The 18,758-nt window shown below is 43.2% G+C and overlaps 1 protein-coding gene across 2 annotated transcripts in view; it reads left to right on the top strand.

Annotated features, from left to right (window-relative positions):
• CACNA2D3 (calcium voltage-gated channel auxiliary subunit alpha2delta 3) overlaps positions 1–18,758 on the top strand; it is an 890,062-nt gene that overhangs the window by 423,469 nt on the left and 447,835 nt on the right. The window lies entirely within an intron of this gene.

Below are 18,758 nucleotides of genomic sequence, written 5' to 3'. Positions count from 1 at the left end.
ATAAATTACATAGAGAAAAGTGAAGAAAAACCAAAATAAATTCTAGATCTGAAATAATTTAAATAATTCAACATAATACAGCTCTAAGCAAAAATAAGGAAGTGAAGTGTGTGTGTGTGTATACATACACATATATACATATTTATCTCTATGAAAGAGTAACAATGGTGTTTAGTTAGAAATTAGAATAAAACTAAATTGCAATTAGTATTCTTTGTTGTTTCTATTTTACTTGTTTTAAGATAGAAGGAAAGAAAAAGAAAGGGGAGTGGAAGGGAAAGAGGAGGGAAAGAATGAAGATGACAACTCACTAGGTACACCTGATATATTTCTGCATTCTTAGAATGTCTGTCTGAGCCCAAAATCTGATTGCAATGGGAAATTAGGATCCCATTCTTGTGGTCATACATGATGTAGAGTTTCACTGGTTGTGTATTCATATATGAACATAGGAAAGTTATGTCCAGTTCATTCTATTGTCTTTCCCATATCCATTCCCCCTCCCTTCCCTTCATTTTCCTCTGTCTAATCCAATGAGCTTCTATTTTTACCTTCCTAACTCCCTTATTGTATGTGAGCATCTGCATATCAGAGAGAATGTAGTATGAGTAGGTTAGTTTGGGGTGATTGGCTTATTTCACTTAGATTGATAGTCTTTTGTTCCATCCATTCACCAGCAAATACCATAATAAAATAAACTTTTTCTGTAGGACTGTATATATAAACCCAGTAGTTTCTCTGTGATACGGAGGGTGTCTTTTCTGCTAATTTTCAGATAGGTTTTTCCATTTGTAAACCAGTTGATTTCTGCTTAAAAAGGTTAAGAGAAATGGCCACATTTTAAATCCATTTCATCTGTGGGCTTAAATTAATGAAACTGGTACTACCTTATAGTGATTTGAATGACACACAATGCAAAATATTTGCTAATTCCTGAAGGATAGCTTTGCTGAGTTTAAGTTATCAAAATGATTGTTTGGGGATTATTTCTATGAGAGATATGTCCCAGGAACTCTGTTCACTTACTGCCTTCTTTATATTGTATTATCTATTTATATTCACTTGATAAACTTCACTTATTGGACCATAGCCAAGCTACTATTGGAGAACTATCTAGATTAGCCAGTAGATTAGCCAGTATGTGCCAATGTTAGTTTGTATTAAAACCATCAATATGGTGCAGATTCTTTTTTTTTTTTTTTAAATCTCCAGTTCACTTTAGTGTGATAAGTGTGATTCCTTCTCTGAGTCTAGACTAGATGTCAGCAAACTTTTTTGTTGAAAGTCAGGTAGTAAATATTTTAGACTTCTGGGCCATGAAGTCTCTGATGTAACTACTCAATTTATAATAATAGCCAGACAGCAGCCATAGACAGCACGTCAATGAATGGTCATGTCTATCCTCCCATAAAACTTTATTTACAAAAACAGGGAGTGGGCCAAAAATGGCCCATGAGCCACAGTTTGCCAATCATTGGTCCAGACTGCAGAAAATATTAGAAGTCTGTTATTAAATAAAGTATTTACATTAGCTTCTGGTTACTATCTTTCAGAAAAGTGCACACAGATCAGTATTTGAGAGTATGAGTAGGTTGGGTAATATTCCTTCACTCTTTTAACTCTTGGCAAATGAAGATTTGGGTTGGACTTTGACCTTGGATTTGAATTTCTATCTGTAATAAATTTACCAGTTAATTGATTTCTGATTTCTCTGTTCATCTGAATTTAACAGACAGGCAAGAAGACATGGATATATGTTGTCAATAGAAGTAGATATGAGAAATAATATCAGTAATAAAGATAGCATTTTAGAATTGAGAAAATACCTCTTGATTGGATGCTCATGATTACCAATATGATTTCTAACTTATACATTTGAAATCCTGGTCTCAGCTAATCGGCAGATGAATGGATACATGGAAATGCTTAAATGATCTCTGTAAGTAAAAATAATCAGTAGGTGTCGAACTACATCCCTAACACTCATCTTAAGATTCCAAATACTCTCCTATTGGCCTCGCCCTCTGAGCAAGCAGCATTTTCTTTCTGACATGGTTCAATACTCTCCCAGTCTTCTAAAGTTGTGCCCCATTGAGTAAACCCTAATTCAAATTTATGTATTAAAAGAGTAACATTCAAATAGGATGTGACTGGGGTATTTATGTGCTACGGTATCTTTATACAACCTTAATAGAACAATTGTTGTTTGTATGAAGCTTAAAGTGAAGAATAATGTAGAACTTTGATCATTATGCATTTCCACTTGTATGGGAATCTATTGAGTTTTTTTTGAACTTGGACTTCTCTAGGTCTGCACATGGACAGATCTCCCACAAATTCTCTCTCCTCCTCCTCCTCCTCCTCCTCCTCCTCCTCCTCCTCCTCCTTCTTCTCTCTCTCTCTCTCTCTCTCTCTCTCTCTCTCTCTGTGTGTGTGTGTGTGTGTGTGTGTGTGGTTATGGATATGGGTGGGTGTCTGGTCCTCCTTGGTTCTACCACTCAGCAAAAGCGGAGACTCCTCAAGCAAAAATCTATCTTAGAATTGCCTGGCTGCAATCTGATGTACTCTTGCTATTTTCCTGTTCCAAGCCAGGAAACATAATGGAGACTGCCTCCGGTCCCCATGCTTCCAGTGACCATGCTTTGATTTGTCCTGGGACAGCTGCTTGCCTGAGCTTCACCTCGGCATCTGATCAACCATACAAACTGCCCTTTTCCCAGGGTTTCTGCCCTGTCTTGATGTCTCAATGTCTGTGGCATGTTGAGGTAGCACTGATGGAACTGCTCAGAACTTGAGACCCCAGGGAGTAGTTATTTTCCCAGAGACACCCAACATTCCTTATAAATGCTGATGCCTTCTTTACCCAGAGCTCACGCCGCCATTCACTGCCTGGACTACAATGGGCGAGCAAAGCTATTTACTCAAGATGGGGCCCTTGAACCCTCCCTCAGTGAGGGGTACTCTTACCTGATACATGATTTTAACCAATTTGGCTATTAACTATGATGGGAGAGCAACTGGGTGGGGAGTGGGGGTGGGGGGCAATAAGTACTACAAAGAGATATCTTACTACAAAGAGATATTTTTTCAGCACTGTCATCCCAAGAATGGTGCATCCACTTACCTAGATACCCAAAACCTAAACCTGCATGTCATTCTGGGTCTCTCCCTCAGTGTCCACGTCCCACTGTTTTTTCCTCCTCCATGGTCTCTGATCTCTCCCCTCATTTCGGCTCCAGCTGTCCCCTCCTCATTTCCCATCATGGTGGTCTTCCCCTGCATCTCTGGGGAAGTGGCCTTCCAGCAGAGATGCCTACATTCCTGACCTCCAGGTAGACAGACAGCACTGACTGCATAGGTGAGTGAATGGATAAAGGGATATTGGGCTTCTTATCCTGCTACTGTTTAAAATGATCTTGAAGATCAAAGGAAGAACAAGAGGTTGGCAAGCTGGGAGCTGAAAGAAAGGGGGATGGTAGCCTCATGTTTGAGGTTGGGAGAGGAAAACATGTTTAGATAAAATTACCAAGAAAACTCAGAGCCCTAGAGCCTGCATTTCTAGGCTTTTGAGTTAAGTTATAGTGGGACATATGTGTATCCCATTGGAGTTCCAGTTCAGCCTGACAATTTTGAGTCTTTAGGGATGAATTTAAATTCTCATCAGTAGGTCCTATTTTGGAAGGAGGAGGTGAGTAATTTTAGAAGTGAAAGTGCCTACCATCAGGTTAGTGTAGCTTGGAGTCTTGGCTATGGTGAGCAGCTCTGGGGCAGTAGTATGTCACTCTGAGCCTCTGCAAGCCTTTCCCATCCACAGGATGAAGATCGGTCTACCTCACCTTTATATCCATCACACAGGGGTTCTGGGGAATCATGAGATATCAGCTTTAGAAGTGTTTTTTTCCAGTTCCTTGCAACTTAATGAATTCCAAGGATCAGTTATAAACTTAAGTCATAATGACTATTAGTGCCTCCTCCTTTTTTATACCTTTATTTCACTTATTTATTTTTATGTGGTGCTGAGGATCAAACCAAGAGTCTCGCACATGCTAGGCGAGCGCTCTACCGCTGAGCCCCAACCCCAGACCTATTAGTGCCTTCTTAAAAGGTATTTTTCTTACCCCAAATGGCTAAGGTATAGAAAGAGAGAATTTGTAAAAATCAAGCTGCAGGGGCTAGAGATAGAGCTCAGTTGGTAGAATGCTTGCCTTGCGTGCATAAGGCCCTGGGTTCACCGCACAAGCAAATAAAAACACAAGCTGTGGTTTCCCAGACAAGCACTGCCTAGGGCATCCTTCCCATGGAGATGAGTCATCTACCTCTTGACAGATATAATGGAAACATCCATTCTACTAGGCAACACAGGCTTTTCATGATTTCCCAAATACTTAGCTAAGGATAAAGTGGATCTTTACCTTAGAAAGTGGCACAGAAATAGCTCAGCACTTTGATTCACACATATGCCCTTGGCCATCAGTAAACATACCCATCTCTGAGCAGAATGTGGCTGCAGGATGCACAGCCCCCAGCCCCCTCCACAGATTACTCCAGGGACTTGTAGTAGAACAGGGGCTGCCATTGTGGTCAGGAGGCTCTGGGTTTTAGTGGCCAGCATCCAATGTCAGAAACTCTGCTCTTGTATGTTAGCTCTCTGGCAGCTGTCATTGATAGGAAGACATCAAAGAAAGTGAGATCCGCAAGAGGTACCCTCCCATGCATTTTGAAATCTGCCCCATGGAGTTAACTTTGCAGGTACAGCTGCCTTGGCTGTTCTATTTATAACCGTCGAGAACATTGTGAATGCAATGAGGATAACAGGAGTACACACATGCCATCCCCTTACACTTGGGGTGCAGCTCCTTGCTTTCCAAAGCCTCTTCTTATCTCTCCTTTCATTTGTTCATCACAGACTCTGTGGGAGAGGAAATCAGACCCTTGGAGCTCATATTTGATAATGGATGAAATGAATCCAGGGTGACTTTCTCAGAATACAAAGGTGTTAGGAGGGAGCATATGAAGTTGCTATTTTTGTAGATCCCAGAATGGTCAAATGTCAGCAATTTCATATGAGAGCAGCCTGCAAGTTCAGGGTTTCTATTTGATGTGGCTATGGCTACTCTGTATCATGGGAGGTGATCTCATGTAGAAGACAATTGGATTGATTGTGCTGTGGATTCCATTAGTAGGGAGCTATATGTGCATGTACATGAGTCTTTTTTTTTTTTCCTTCCTGGTGCTTCAAGTAAATAAAGTAACTTGTTAATAAGAAAAAAAGAAGTTGACAGCCCAAACAAAAGGCTTTCATATGCAGATTATTCCGTCAAGGCTGAAAAACAACCTTGTGGCCTGTCTTCTAATTTGATAATTATTTCTGCAGAATTAAGCCTGTTGCCAATCCTGCTTGAAATGAGCTATGAGAAATCACTGAAGCTTTTAGTGCTGAGTGATTTCACTCTGTGCTTATCCTCAGGTCTGGGTCAGGTCCTCAGGTCTGGTTCATCCTCCCATCTTGGCCCCCCAGTCACATGGCGGAGCCTTTGGGTAGGAGGGGCACTGCCAGGGTCTCTGCCTTAGCTGTGATCACTGAACCTGGGGAAGACTGTCCAGATGCCAGGCTCAGACCCTGTGCTCTGCTGGCCAGAGGCCCTAGCTATAAAGCCAGCTGGCACAAGCTGTGCATGGCCCCCAAATGGTCAGTCACATAGCTGCCTGAAGCACTTTAGAAGCTGAAGTTGGTCCTGAAAGCATTTCCCAGGAAGGAGCTGTTTTCTCGCCAATAAGGTACCAGTGATGCTGCCTGTTACCTCCTGGGGTAGGGCCTTGGAACCTAATGGCTTGACTGGGTAAAAGCTTAAACATAATGGAAAAGACCGCCTGGGAGTTTGCTCTCTCTCTCCTAAAACCTCCCAGCATCCCTGGCTCTGTGTTTGGGCCAAGCTGCTAATTCAGGAGCCTCTTCTCCATTAAACATGCCCGCTGCACAGACAGAAGGTATTTCCACTTGGGTAGCTGTCTTTCTTATTTTTAGAGATAGATGTTCTTCTGTTGGTAATACTTAAAAGATTTGTCAGAAGTCTAGCAGCTTTCTTGGGTATTTACTTCAAACTCTTGCTGGGTCGAGCTGGATTGACCTCATTTAGCAGCCAGCTGGGTCTTGAAGGGGCACATCCTACACACATCAGCTCGCCCTGGTTGGAGCTGGTTTCTCATTATCATTCCACTGCAGGGGTCAGAAGCCCCAACCCAGCTTTTCTGAAAGGACCAGTTTTGGGATCTGCCAACTGCAGAGTAACCAAGATGATGTGGTGTGCTGTGAGGCACCAAGGGAGCCGACTTATAAATCCAGCCTCCTGCTGTCCTTGTTTTTGGCTTCTCTTCCTCCCCAGTTGTGAAGAGTCCCCTACTTTGTGTGTGTGTCTAATGAGCCGAGAGTGGAAGATGTGGGTATTTGATGGAGCAGTTCCCCCTGAGTACAGCCTGGACCCGAAGATTGGAGCCTCCCTGTCATTACGCTCCCTGAACTTGAGCTTCATCTCTCTGCCCAGAGATTTCTTCACTTCTGATGTATTTTCATAGAAATCCATTTGTGTGTGTGTGTGTGTGTGTGTGTGTGTGTGTGTGTGTGCCATCTGTATCGTCTGTCCAAAGTCTTGCACAAGGAATTGCATGATCCTAAGTGATTGCCCAAGACTATACACTTACCACATTTTCACTGAAGACATGTCATGCAGCATGAGACTTGGGTACATTTGATTATCTCCATCTGGACTTGGGCATTATCTGAATTCCCATTCTAATGACCAATACTTGCCTGGGCCTGAGAATTCCATGAACAGCATTTAAAAAAATATAGATGTCTGGGTCCACATGAAGTTCACTGGATCAGAACCCCTCAGCCTGGAGCCCTCTGATGTTTTTATTAGCTTCTAGAAAGTCTTGTGGCAGTCTGTTCATCAACATACTGATAGCCACCACTCTGGTCCAGCACAACTCCAAATCAAAGACTCAAGAGACTCTACAAGAAACTCTAGCATCCTTCCTTGGGTTTGTTTGAATGCAGAAGTTCCATGCATTTCTGGTCTCTTATTATTACTGTCAGTCAGACTGAAATGTCTGACTCACTTAGGGAGTTAAAATATTAAACACACTGCCAAGCAGAATGGTACATGCCTATAATCCCAGCAACTCCAGAGACTGACGCAGGAGGATCACAAGTTCTAAGCCAGCCTCGACAACTTCATGAGACCCTGTCTCAAAATAAAAAGGGCTGGGAATGTAGCTCCGTGGTTGAGCACCCCCGGTTCAATCCTCAGTACCAAAAAATTTTAAAAAATAAATAAATATGTTTCATGGTTAGGAGTTGCCTTCTAAATATATTCATTTCTACCTGTTCTTTAACACTGGCTAGTTTTAAATCATTGGCATATTAATCTAACAAATGTGAAGATTTCTTTGTCCAGTTACCAGCTAAGAAAAGAAAAATACTCTTTCTTCATTTTAGCCTTTTAAGACACTGGTAAATAAAACTGGGTATGGACGAACGCTGGTAAGCATTTGTGTAGAGACAAAAAAAAAAAAAAAATGGAGCAGTCCTCTGCTGAGGTGTCTAGTTCCTGTCCCTGTCTACGCTAAGCCCCAATGCCATCAGGAGTGCCCACAACCATTCTATGATTGGAATATATTTTTTTCTCCATTAAAATTCCACGTTGAACTTTGGCCCCAGGGTGATGGTGTTGAGAGGTGACGGGGCCTTTTGAGAAGGTTTGGTGTCTTTCTAGAAAGACTGGATAAATGAATGGGATTGACTAGTTCTTGAGAGAGCAGGTCGTTACAGCGAGCTGGCATGTCCCCTCTTTTACATGTGCCTCTGGTCTGCACACGCCTGCCTGCTTGCTTTTCCAACATGCACGGAGCCATTCCAATTCCTTACCAGAAGCTGAACAGATACCAGCACCATGTGCTTGGACTTCCAGAACTATGAGTCCAAATACACTCCTTTACTTTATAAGTTACCTAGCTGCAGGTATTTTGTTAGAGCAACAGAAAACAGACTAAGAAAAGAACCCAATATAAACTAAAATGTAAAACTTCTTGTTCAACAACTTTTAAGAATATCAGCAGAGCAAGAGCAGGCCATGAATTCAATGAGGTGCCCTTCTGAGCACAGGGTGCCTGTTACTACACAAGTCACACTGCCATGGTGCCAACCCTGTCCTGGGTTTGGACTCAATTTTAGTAGCTCTGATAATAAATTATTTCTTCTTTCCTACTTTGGAATAATAGTTAAATAATAATGGGAGAAGAGAGTTTTAAATTATAGTAAAGTTTTTAATTTTTTTGTTTTAAGGTAAAGAGACTGAGGTTTAAGGTGCCCAATTTTTATTATCCTTTTTATTTTAAATTAATTAATTGATTAATTAATTTAGAGACAGAGTCTCAATAAGTTGCGGAGGGCCTCACTAAGTTGCTGAGGCTGGCTTTGAACTCGGGATCCTCCTGCCTCAGCCCCCTGAGCTGCTGGGATTGCAAGCATGAGCCACCACCCAGTGTTGATAATTTAAAAATAGTCATTTTAAAAACAAGTATTTGGTTTGTTGCGCTTCATTCATGATGATGTAAAACTTTATCTGACCATGAGAAGAGACAACTTCTTTCCCTGCACCCTACAAGGAGGCTGAACGGGGACCCTTCAAAAAACACCATTCCCCTATGAACAATAATAATGCACCAATAAAAAGAGGGGAAAAAACACACCGTCCTCATAATCTGGGATTTAAAACTCGAGTTGAAGCAGTGCAGTGGGTCGGGTTCTTCAGGCAGCCCCGGTGTTTGAATTGGAATGTGGTACCCCCACTATTTGGTGTCACTGTCAACACATGTGTGGAAAGAAGAAATAACTGGAGATGTGGGCGAGCTTTAGTCAACTCTGCCCTAATTGGCCAGTCGGTTGCATTTGTAGCTCTGGCAGAATCAATCAGGAAGCTGGGCTGGGAGACAGCTCTGGCCCTGCCCACCCCTGTGCTCCCCAGCTTGGACAACTCCTGAGGGTTGGCTTCAGGGGAGAGGGAGAGGAGCTGTCCTGCTTGGTTCCTCCTCATTCATGGCCCAGGGCTGGGCAATTCTCCAAGCAGTGCCTCTCAATTGTGTTCAGTTCTTGTTATTCCCCAGGAGATCTCCTCCCCGCCAGGCTCTCTCCATCCATCCAACACTTTCCTTGCTTTCAAGGGCCACTCCTCTGAGGGATCTTGGAGGTCTTTTTGGCTCCCAGAAGACAAATTCTAGCTGCAACTCTAAGGCTGTGTCCTGAGCATCAGTCTGGCTTCCTGGAAGTCAGGGGCCATTTCTTTTTCCCCTGACCCCACACTGCTCTTGGTCCAGGGGCGGGCATCCAATGGGCAACTCAGTCGTTCAGACCAAGGTGGCACTGCTGCCACATTGGAAGGCAGCACTGAGAATGTGATTCCACAATATGAGACACTTCCACAAACACAGACATGCCGGGAAGAGGGGGCTCAGCCACAGCAAGGAGGCTGTCTGTGTAATGATGCTTTCACAGTAAAAAGAAAGAAAGAAAGATCCACAAAATAGCCAAGAATAAAAGAATATGGACAAGCAAAAGGAATAGAATTGTAAGTTACACGTAGTTCTATGATGAAAATGAACCAACTACAATATTTCTGTGTTTATTTGGAAGGTCATAATATACGATGCTCTTGTAAATTTTCCTTTAAAAAGGAAAAAAAAATTTTTTAAAGGTAGTATATATATATATTTTTAAAGAGAGAGTGAGAGAGGAGAGAGAGAGAGAGAGAGAGAGAGAGAGAGAGAGAGAGAGAGAGAGAGAGAATTCTTTTTTAATATTTATTTTTTAGTTCTCGGCGGACACAACATCTTTGTTGGTATGTGGTGCTGAGGATCGAACCCGGGCCGCACGCATGCCAGGCGAGCACGCTACCGCTTGAGCCACATCCCCAGCCCTAAAAAGGAAAATTTGAATCGTAGCTTACATACGTGTATGTGCCTTTTAAAAGTAACAGGAAGTTATGATCACCTTTATAGACCTGGAACATTCTGCAGCATTCTAGATGACTGTACCTCATTCCCACCTCCTTATTTTTGAAAAGGTAGCTTACTTTCAACTGGGTTTGCTTTTATAAACAGTGGCTGGGATGAGCATCTTTATGTACATATTTTTTTGATGAATTCCTTGGGATAAATGTATGGAATTAAAATTGGGCCAAATGAAATTTAGCTTTTGTACGAATGTAGCTCTTACCCCTGCCCATTGCCTCCTGCTCACGTGGCTTCCATCCATCCTTTGAAACCACAGGATTTGCCCCAGTCCAGGTTCTTGGCACTTGGGTTCCTTCTGCGTGGAGGGATCTGGCTCTCTCAGTACCTTAGGTCTCTCTGACCAAATGCCACCACCTCAGAGGTGCTGTCACTGAGTTTTCCGTTGAAAACTGTAGCCTCTCCATCCTCTCTCTCTGTGACATTTGTCTCATATGCTTATCACGCTGAGTGATGTCCTGTCCTCTGTCATTTATTGGCTTCCTCACTAATTGGAATATGACCTCCAGGAGAGCTCCTAACAGTACTCAGTAAATGTCTGTTGAGGGAATCCATCAGATTGGAAGAAAGAGCTGAGTTTTTAAAGAGTAAAACAGAGTTTACTTGGCAGAGAGCAACTGGGTGGGGTGGGTTGACTGTTTGAGAAGACCTCTTTGAGCAGGTACCAGTTGGAAGGAAACCTGCATGAGGCAAGCTTGCCTTGTGCAGGGCCTAGTCAGAGGTGGGCCAAGGGCACATCGTGGGCTATTCTGAAGAGGTCATGCATGCTCTATGTGAACAACTTCTCAAAGCCATCAGAATACCTCATATTGAGGATTGGCATGATGTGATTTGCATTTAAAAAAGATCCTTTGAGTGCTACAAGGAGAATGGAGCACATAAGGTCAGATTAGAAGCTGTGACCATAGATCTGGGTCCTTCTCAGAGTCCAGGTGCATGAGAGAATGGTGGCTTGGGCTAGGATGGTACAATAGAGATGGCTAACAGTGAATGGGTCTGGGGCATGTTTGGAAATAGACATGGTAGGTCTTGATGGTGCATTGAATTTGGATAATGAGGGAAAGAAATTATGTACTCTTCAGAGGGACAAGTGCTGATTCAGTGGTGGCATGTGTGAGTGCCCATGCCCATGTGTGTATACTACATGGATAGACACTACACAGCACACATATGCTACATGAGGATGTGCTATAGATGCAAAGTACCATGTGACTACATACTAATGTCATGGTAAGTAGATTAGCCTGGGAACTTGGCTGCCCTGAATGAGTTCCTGGTTTCTTCCTAGGAAGGCTAGTCAGGTAGGTTCTGAAGTGGTCTAAGGTATCCACTTTAAGCAACAAGGGCAGTTCCTGGGAGTAGAGGAGCAATCAGGAGAGACCTGAAAACAAGGCGAGTCTCCCACAGAAGGACTCATAATATTTGTTCAGAAGAAGAGCAGAGATGGGATGTTGAAGGTCTAGGATGGAGTCAGGAGAGGGCAATCTTAAGAATATGTTTTACTCAGTTGAGTTTTGAATTTTAAGAATAAGGCTGGGCATGGTGGGACATTCCTGCAATCCCAGCAACTTGTGAGACTGAAGCAGGAGGATTGTGAGTTCAAAACTAGTTTCAGCTGTAATCCCAGCAGCTCAGGAAGCTGAAGCAAGAGGATCGTGAATGTAAAGCCAGCCTCAGCAAAAGCAAGGCGCTAAGCAACTCAATAAAACCCTGTCTCTAAGTCAAACATCAAAGGGGTGGGGGCACTGGGCACTGGGCATGTGGATCAGTGTTAAGCACCTCTAGGTGCCAAAAAAAAAAAAAAATGGCATTGTCAGAGTCTGTTGTTATATAGAGCCACCAGCCACAGGGACTCAGTCTGTCACATGGCTTGTGTTATAGTGTCACAGTTTGTATCTTGTTTGCTTATGGAGGCTGGGCTGGCCTACATCCATCTCTGTCTTTTATTGCTAGTAGCACCTTTGCTACTAACAATCTTGATGAGACAATTAGTTAATAAATCAAGGTCCCCTGTGCCCCTCATGAAATAGGTCAGCAAAGACTGACTGTTGAGGACTCTTGAGAATCCAAGACAGGGAAGAGTTGCGAGAGGCCTGTTCGTTCCAGTTATGGCACCTGCCTGCAGCTGGGGCCCCGAATCTTGCCATTAACTTGAAAACTCATCGGATGGCAAGCTACACTGCATTTTTGCTGCTTGTAACCAAAGAAATGCTGATGCCTGGGCAAATGAATGTTTTCATAAGTTAGAAATCTGCAAGGTTTTCAGTAAGAGTGTGGCTCTTATCTGCATGGCTTCTTGGAGGGGAGAGAGATGGGCTCTGGCTCCTTGCCCAGAATCCTTATTGGGTTCATGAATGTGAGGTTCCTGGATAATAAGGGTGACCTGTGCCTCTCATGGTCTAAACTCTAGGAGATGACTGCTAAGAAATGTGATAGGGTTGTTGCAAACTGTGATTTTCAAAGTCCCAGGGAAGTCTAAGCCAGTGGTCTCTTGGTAGAATTCACCAAGACCTTGAAAACTGTGCAGCCTGAGCCATGCTGGGGATGCTACAGTAAAGTCCCATAGACTGGGTGGCAGAAGACAGCAGAAATACATTGTCTCACAGCATTAGAGGCTAGAATTCTGAAAATCGAGATATCACCAGGGTCTGCCTCTCCTGAAAGTGGTTAGGAAGAACTTTCCTCTGTTCCCTCTAGGTTCTGGTGGCTTGCCACCAACCTTAGTGTCCCTTAGCTTATAGATGTACCACTCCAATCCTGTGGTGGTGTCTCTCTTCCCCTGGTGGTCTGCTTATAAGGAAACCAGTCCTATTAGATTAGAGGTCCACCGTACTCCAGTAGGATTTCATCTTACTTCAACTAATTACATCTACAAGGAACCTTTGAAACAAGGATACCTTCTGAGGTCAGAGGGTTAGGGCTTCAGTACAACCTTTTCCTAGGTTATGATTCAACCGATAACACAGGTCAAAACCTACTTGCTTATGATGGTTATGAGAAATTTCCAGTTTCTTGCCATGCATGAGTGAGGTGGCCTTTGTCCTGTTGTGGACTCACCTTCTAACCCCATTGCAAGCCAGCCTCTGTTGTTCAGAGGGACACGGGCCACCATTTCAGATGCTCAATGGTCCTTCCAGTCCTAGTACTTGCTCCTTTATGCCTTAAATACTCATATTTTAGTGACCATCCAGCCAAGGGACCCCAGGCTCTCTATATCACTATTTTTCACCAAACCCATTATCCAGAGCACTTGCTACAAGCTCCTGCACCTTCAACATTCATTCATTCATTCATTCATTCATTCATTATCTTGCCCCCAACTGCCCCACCCCCTGCCCAATAGGAAATAAGTTCCAAGAGGCCCCAGACCTCGTTTGATTCTCCCAGTGCCTATCCAGATGCTCATAAATGTATGTGAAGATCTCAGGACAGTGTCAGCATTGCAGTGAACACTGGTGAATCCCAGCCCATCAGAATTAGAGACGTGAGTTGTGCAGTAGAAGCCATTTTATACGAATTGTAGCTCAATTTGAGTGACCCTGTCTTCTGCAGTGACTTTAGACTAAGATGCAGAATCCTCTCCTAGCAGAATAAAGTGCATCTTAATTCTAAAATGAGATGAGACCTGAGTCTGGCCCAGGTCTCTAGCTGAAGTCACCTAGTCCTCTTTGCATGTATGTATATATGTATGTATTGGTATTTGGGATTGAACCCAGAGGTGCTTAGCTTCTGAGCCACATTCCCAGCCCTTTTTATGTTTTATTTAGAGACAGGGTCTCACTGAGTTGCTCAGGACCTCACTAAGTTGCTGAGGCTGGCTTTGAACTTGTGATCCTCCGGCCTCAGCCTCCCTAGTTGCTGGGATTACAGGCGTGCACCCTTGCACCCAGCCACTCCTTATCTTTATTTGAAGGCAAAATCACAGCACAAATTGTGAGAAGGGGTTTATCAAGTTGTCTAAGGATCAGCTGCTATTCTTACTTGTCCATGTCCTGTAGCTCCCACCCTTCCTTCTCTTTTCTTTATTTCATTTTATATTTTCCATTCATTGGCCGCATAACAACAACCAGCACATTCCTCTTGTGAGCTTCTTCTTTTTTTGTTTTTCTGGCACCTGGGATTGAACCCAGGGGCACTTAACCACTGAGTCACATCCCCAGCCCCTTTTACTATTTTATTTAGACACAGGGTCTTGCTGAGTTGCTTTGGGCCTTGCTAAGTTGCTGAGGCTGGCTTTGAACTTGCGATCCTCCTGCCTCAGCCTCCCAAGCCTTTGGGATTACAGATGTGCACTATCTTACCCAGCTCTTATGAGCTTCTTGTTTTACACTTTGGGGAACCAAAGAGAAGCCTTATTCAGGCTGATCAAGTCAGCCTTGTTACAACAGGAGTCTGGAATTGTTAGTGGAGAACGTCTCTTTCAGCTTCTGGATTCTCAGGTGCACGAAGAGGGCTGAAGCCAGAGGCTTCCCTGGTCCCATCCCACTGCCTTCATGGCCCGTCATTTGTAGCCCTGGCCTGCACTCATGGGAACTTGGATGCCTGGAGCTGGACCACTGCCAGATAGGGCCTGAACTCCTCTCACCACCTCCCCAATCCCACTTCTCACCAGCTCTGAATATAAAAGGCTAAACTAGCATTAGAGCAAAATGCCCCTGTGCCCACATCCCACAATGAGGATGCCAGCTTCACGCTTACCTGAATATTGCTCTGATATTATTTAGATCGTCTTTATTTCTTCATATGAGTTTTTGAAAAGTTATTTGTTGTTGTTTTGTTGTTGTTGTTGTTTTAAGTTTGCTTTGGAAGTAAACTTGAAAATCTTGCCCATGTGTAGTCCTTGGAGCCAGAGGAGCAGTTACTTCTCAAAAATCCAATTTTAAGGTTTTCACTGAAGTAGTTTGATACTATTGCCACCAAGAATGAGTACCATTGGGAAAATCCTAAGGCAGAGGCATTGGGGCTGTGCAGAGAGAGGATGTGCTTTCTGAACCTTCATAGAAAGTTTTAAAAATTCCCTTAATAACATCCAGTAGTTTCTAGATATTTACTAGTTTCAGGCTCTTTGCTCATTACCATACATCTGTGAACCTATTGGGCTGACCTGGCAGCCCTGGTGTGTTTTTTTCCCCCATTTTATGGGTGAGAAAAACTTTACCAATAAAGAGTCTCAGGGCTAGAACTGGAACACAGGTGGCCTGGCTCCATAATTTGTGCATGTAACCACTGTGAGCTTCTTCTTCCCTCAACAGACTGAGAGATGCCAAGTCTAGTGTAGACCACATGGCTGGAGGTTGCCTCCGTACTTCTGACAGATGTGGCTTCTGCCTTTGGGGCTCCTGCTGTGATTGCTGTAGCTTTTGGAGCTTTGAGTGTATGATAGCTCAAATATCTTTTTCACAAGAAAGTACTAAGAATGTGTATTATGCTGGGAGCCTGAGTTGGAGGATCTCAAGTTCAAAGCCAGCCTCGGCAATTTAGCGAGGCCCTAAACAACTCAATGAGACCCTGTCTCAAAATAAAACATAAAAATGGGCTGGAGATGTGGCTCAGTGGCTAAGCACCCCTGAGTTCAACCCCTGGTACCAAAAAAGAATGCAGAATCTATTGTGGAAATGTATGTTGTTAGAGTCCTGCTTGCCATGGAAGGGATTAGTTGGGCAGGGGGTCTAAGAAGTGAAGGGATCCCCTGACACTGAGGTTGTCGACGGCCTGGGCTCTGGTACTTGCTGGTGACCTTGAGCAACTTACTTAACATCTTTGGTCTGTTTTCTGACCTACAAAACAAGGGCTTAGGCCCTCTGAGAGTTGGGAAGGTATGATGGACTGAATTGTGTCCTTCCATATTAATATGTTTAAGGACATATTAATGTATGAGGACAGCTAATGTGATTGTATTAGAAGATAGTGCCTTTAAAGTGATCATTAAGGTTTATTGAGGTCATAGGGTGGGGCCGATCCAATATGATCAGGTGTGGGAAGCCATTTCTGACACGTGATTGGGTGGCTCCCGTTAAGGGTCTGAGGCGCTCTGGCTGTGTCAAAGCTTTCCCGGCCCTTTCCTGATGAGAGAGCCCATCCGTGTGGGGGTGTGCCTGACCACTGACCCCGGGGACCCAATCACTGACCCTGACCTTGGAGTGCAGCCCCCCCCCAACCTTCATTGGATGGAATTCTCCCCTGAATCTCTTGTTCCCCAAATAAAAGGCTACTCCCAGGCGTGTTCGCTCTCTCTCTCTCCTGCTAGCCCTGAGTAATCCTTGCTGCCCTGCTGGGCGGTTAGAGGAGGGAACCAGAGAGGTGAGCCGTCTCGGACCTAGCAATAGAAATAAGGTAACTGAGTCTGGGTGTTTTATTTCGATCTCTTCTAACTAACTTTATGCCTAGAACCTCATTAATGAAACCATTGCGCAGGCCGCATGGTGGAATCAGGAACACATGTTGACAGAGGAAAAGCTGAGATGACATGTCAGTGAGCCAAGGAAAGAGCCCTCAGGAGAAAACAAACTTGCCTACACCTTGATCTTCCAGCCTCTAGGACTGTAAAATATACATTTTTGTTATTTAAGCTGCCTAGTTGGTGGTTTTTGTTATGGCAGCTGGAAGCTGACTAATACAGAGGGTAACTCAGTAGGAGGTGGAGATGTTAGAAAAGTCTTAATTCCCACTGGCACATAGATGACAAGAGTGGCTGTGAAAATCAGGCATCGACCATGTTTTCTACAAAGAATGTCTATACTATGCTTCTCTGTTCTGATTGGACACACTGGAGTTTCTCCAAAAGGCTTAGTTCAAGGATGAGATGTTATTAAGTGAGTTGATGGGGAGCAGGGAAGTGGAGATGTTGTGGCCCAACAAAGCTTAGAAAGGACAGATTTCACAAATTTTAAAATTTTTGCTGCAGAACTTCTCAGAACCTTAAAAATGCTCACATACGTTGTGAGTCTCCAAAGGAATTAAATAATTTCTTTTTAAATTTTTTTCTAATCAAGTAAGTTTTTTGGGTGACAATTTGGGAAATGCTGTTGTGTTAGTTTCCTTGGACTGCTTTAATAAGGTACCATAAAATGGGTGGCTTAAAATAATTCCAATTTCTCATCTCTTGAGTCCTGGAGGTCAACAGTCTGAAATCAAGGTGTGGGTTGGCCATGCTTCTTCTGAGGCCTGTAGGGAGGTTTTTTCATGTTTCTCTTTGCTTCTGGTGGTAGCTGGAGTTCTGTGGCATTCCTTAGTTTCTGGACATATCTCCCCAGTCTCTGCCTCCAACTTCGTGTAGCTGTCTGTTCCCTGGGTATGTCCACACCTGTGTCTCCTACAAGGACACAATCATCCTAGATTAGGCGCCCAGCCTCATGACCTCATATTGACTTAACTCAATTACATCTGCAATGGCCTTTTTCCAAATAAGATCACAATCTAAGATATTGGATGTTAGGACTTCAACATATCTTTTTGGGGGGTGTAGGGAAAAGATACAATTGAACCCATAATACCTGATATAAGTACTTGGCAGCTATTGGAATAAATGCTCCAAGAATCTTAGTTTATTACCTTTCATTTGTTTGTTTCTGGATAAACTGCTCATTTTAATTTTGTGTTTCTTTTTTAAAAAAAAATTCTTCTAATTAGTTATGCATGACAGTAGAATGCATTTTGACACATCGTACATAAAAGGAGTATAACTTCTTCTGGTTGTACATGATGTAGAATCACACCGTCATGTAGTCATATATGCACAAAAGATAATAATATCAGATTCATTCAACTATCCTTCCTACCAACATACCCTCTCCCCTCCCTTCACTCCCCTCTGCCTAATCTAAAGTAACTCTATTCTTCCCTAGCAGCACCTCAATTCCTTACTGTGAATTAGCATCCAAATATCAGAAAAAACATTTGGCCCTTGGTTTTTTGGAATTGGATTATTTCACTTAGCATGATATTCTTCAGCTCTGTCCATTTACTGGCAAATTTCATAATTTCATTCTTCTTTAAGACTGAGTAATATTCCATTTCTTATATATACCACATTTCATTATGTATATGTACCACGTTTTCTTTATCCATTCATCTGTTGAAGGACACTTAGGCTGGTTCCATAATTTAGCTATTGTGAGTTGAGCTGCTTATTGAGTTTCTTAAGGCAAAAGATTTTAATCAACAGTGCACAGCGGAATCACATGTAACCCTTTTTTCCTTTTTTAATAGTACTGGGAATTGAACCCAGGGGCATTTTACCACTGAGCTACATCCTCAGTCCTTTTTATTTTCATTTTTTATTTTGAGGCAAGGTCTTGCTAAGTTCTGAAGCTGGCCTTGAGCTTGTCATCCTCCTGCCTCAGCTTCCTGAGTTATGGAGATTACAGGTGTGTGTCACCATGCCTGGCCCATGTCATACTTTTTTCAAAACTCTCCATTTCCATTCCTTGTCCATCCTAAGATTCTGATCAGTGGGAGCTGACGGATGGACATTAATGCAGATTTGTTTGAAAATCAAAGCACTTGAGGGACTGGATGTGACTCTCATTGGCTTCCATATTCTAGAGCTTTCCATGTTTTAGATCCAACACCTCTTTTCCTCCTGTCTTTCTCCTTCACCACACAGTGGCCATGCCATCTTTGTGACGATGTGGTTAAGCACTCATGCCCTGGCATTGACTTAGAATCCAGGGAAGGATGTGTAGGGGAAG

Source organism: Spermophilus citellus (genome assembly GCF_964194105.1).
Source record: "Spermophilus citellus genome assembly, chromosome: 3".
NCBI classification, from domain to species: domain Eukaryota; kingdom Metazoa; phylum Chordata; class Mammalia; order Rodentia; family Sciuridae; genus Spermophilus; species Spermophilus citellus.
The sequence above is the reverse complement of the archived record's forward strand: the minus strand, read 5'-3'. Positions and strand labels throughout refer to the sequence as shown.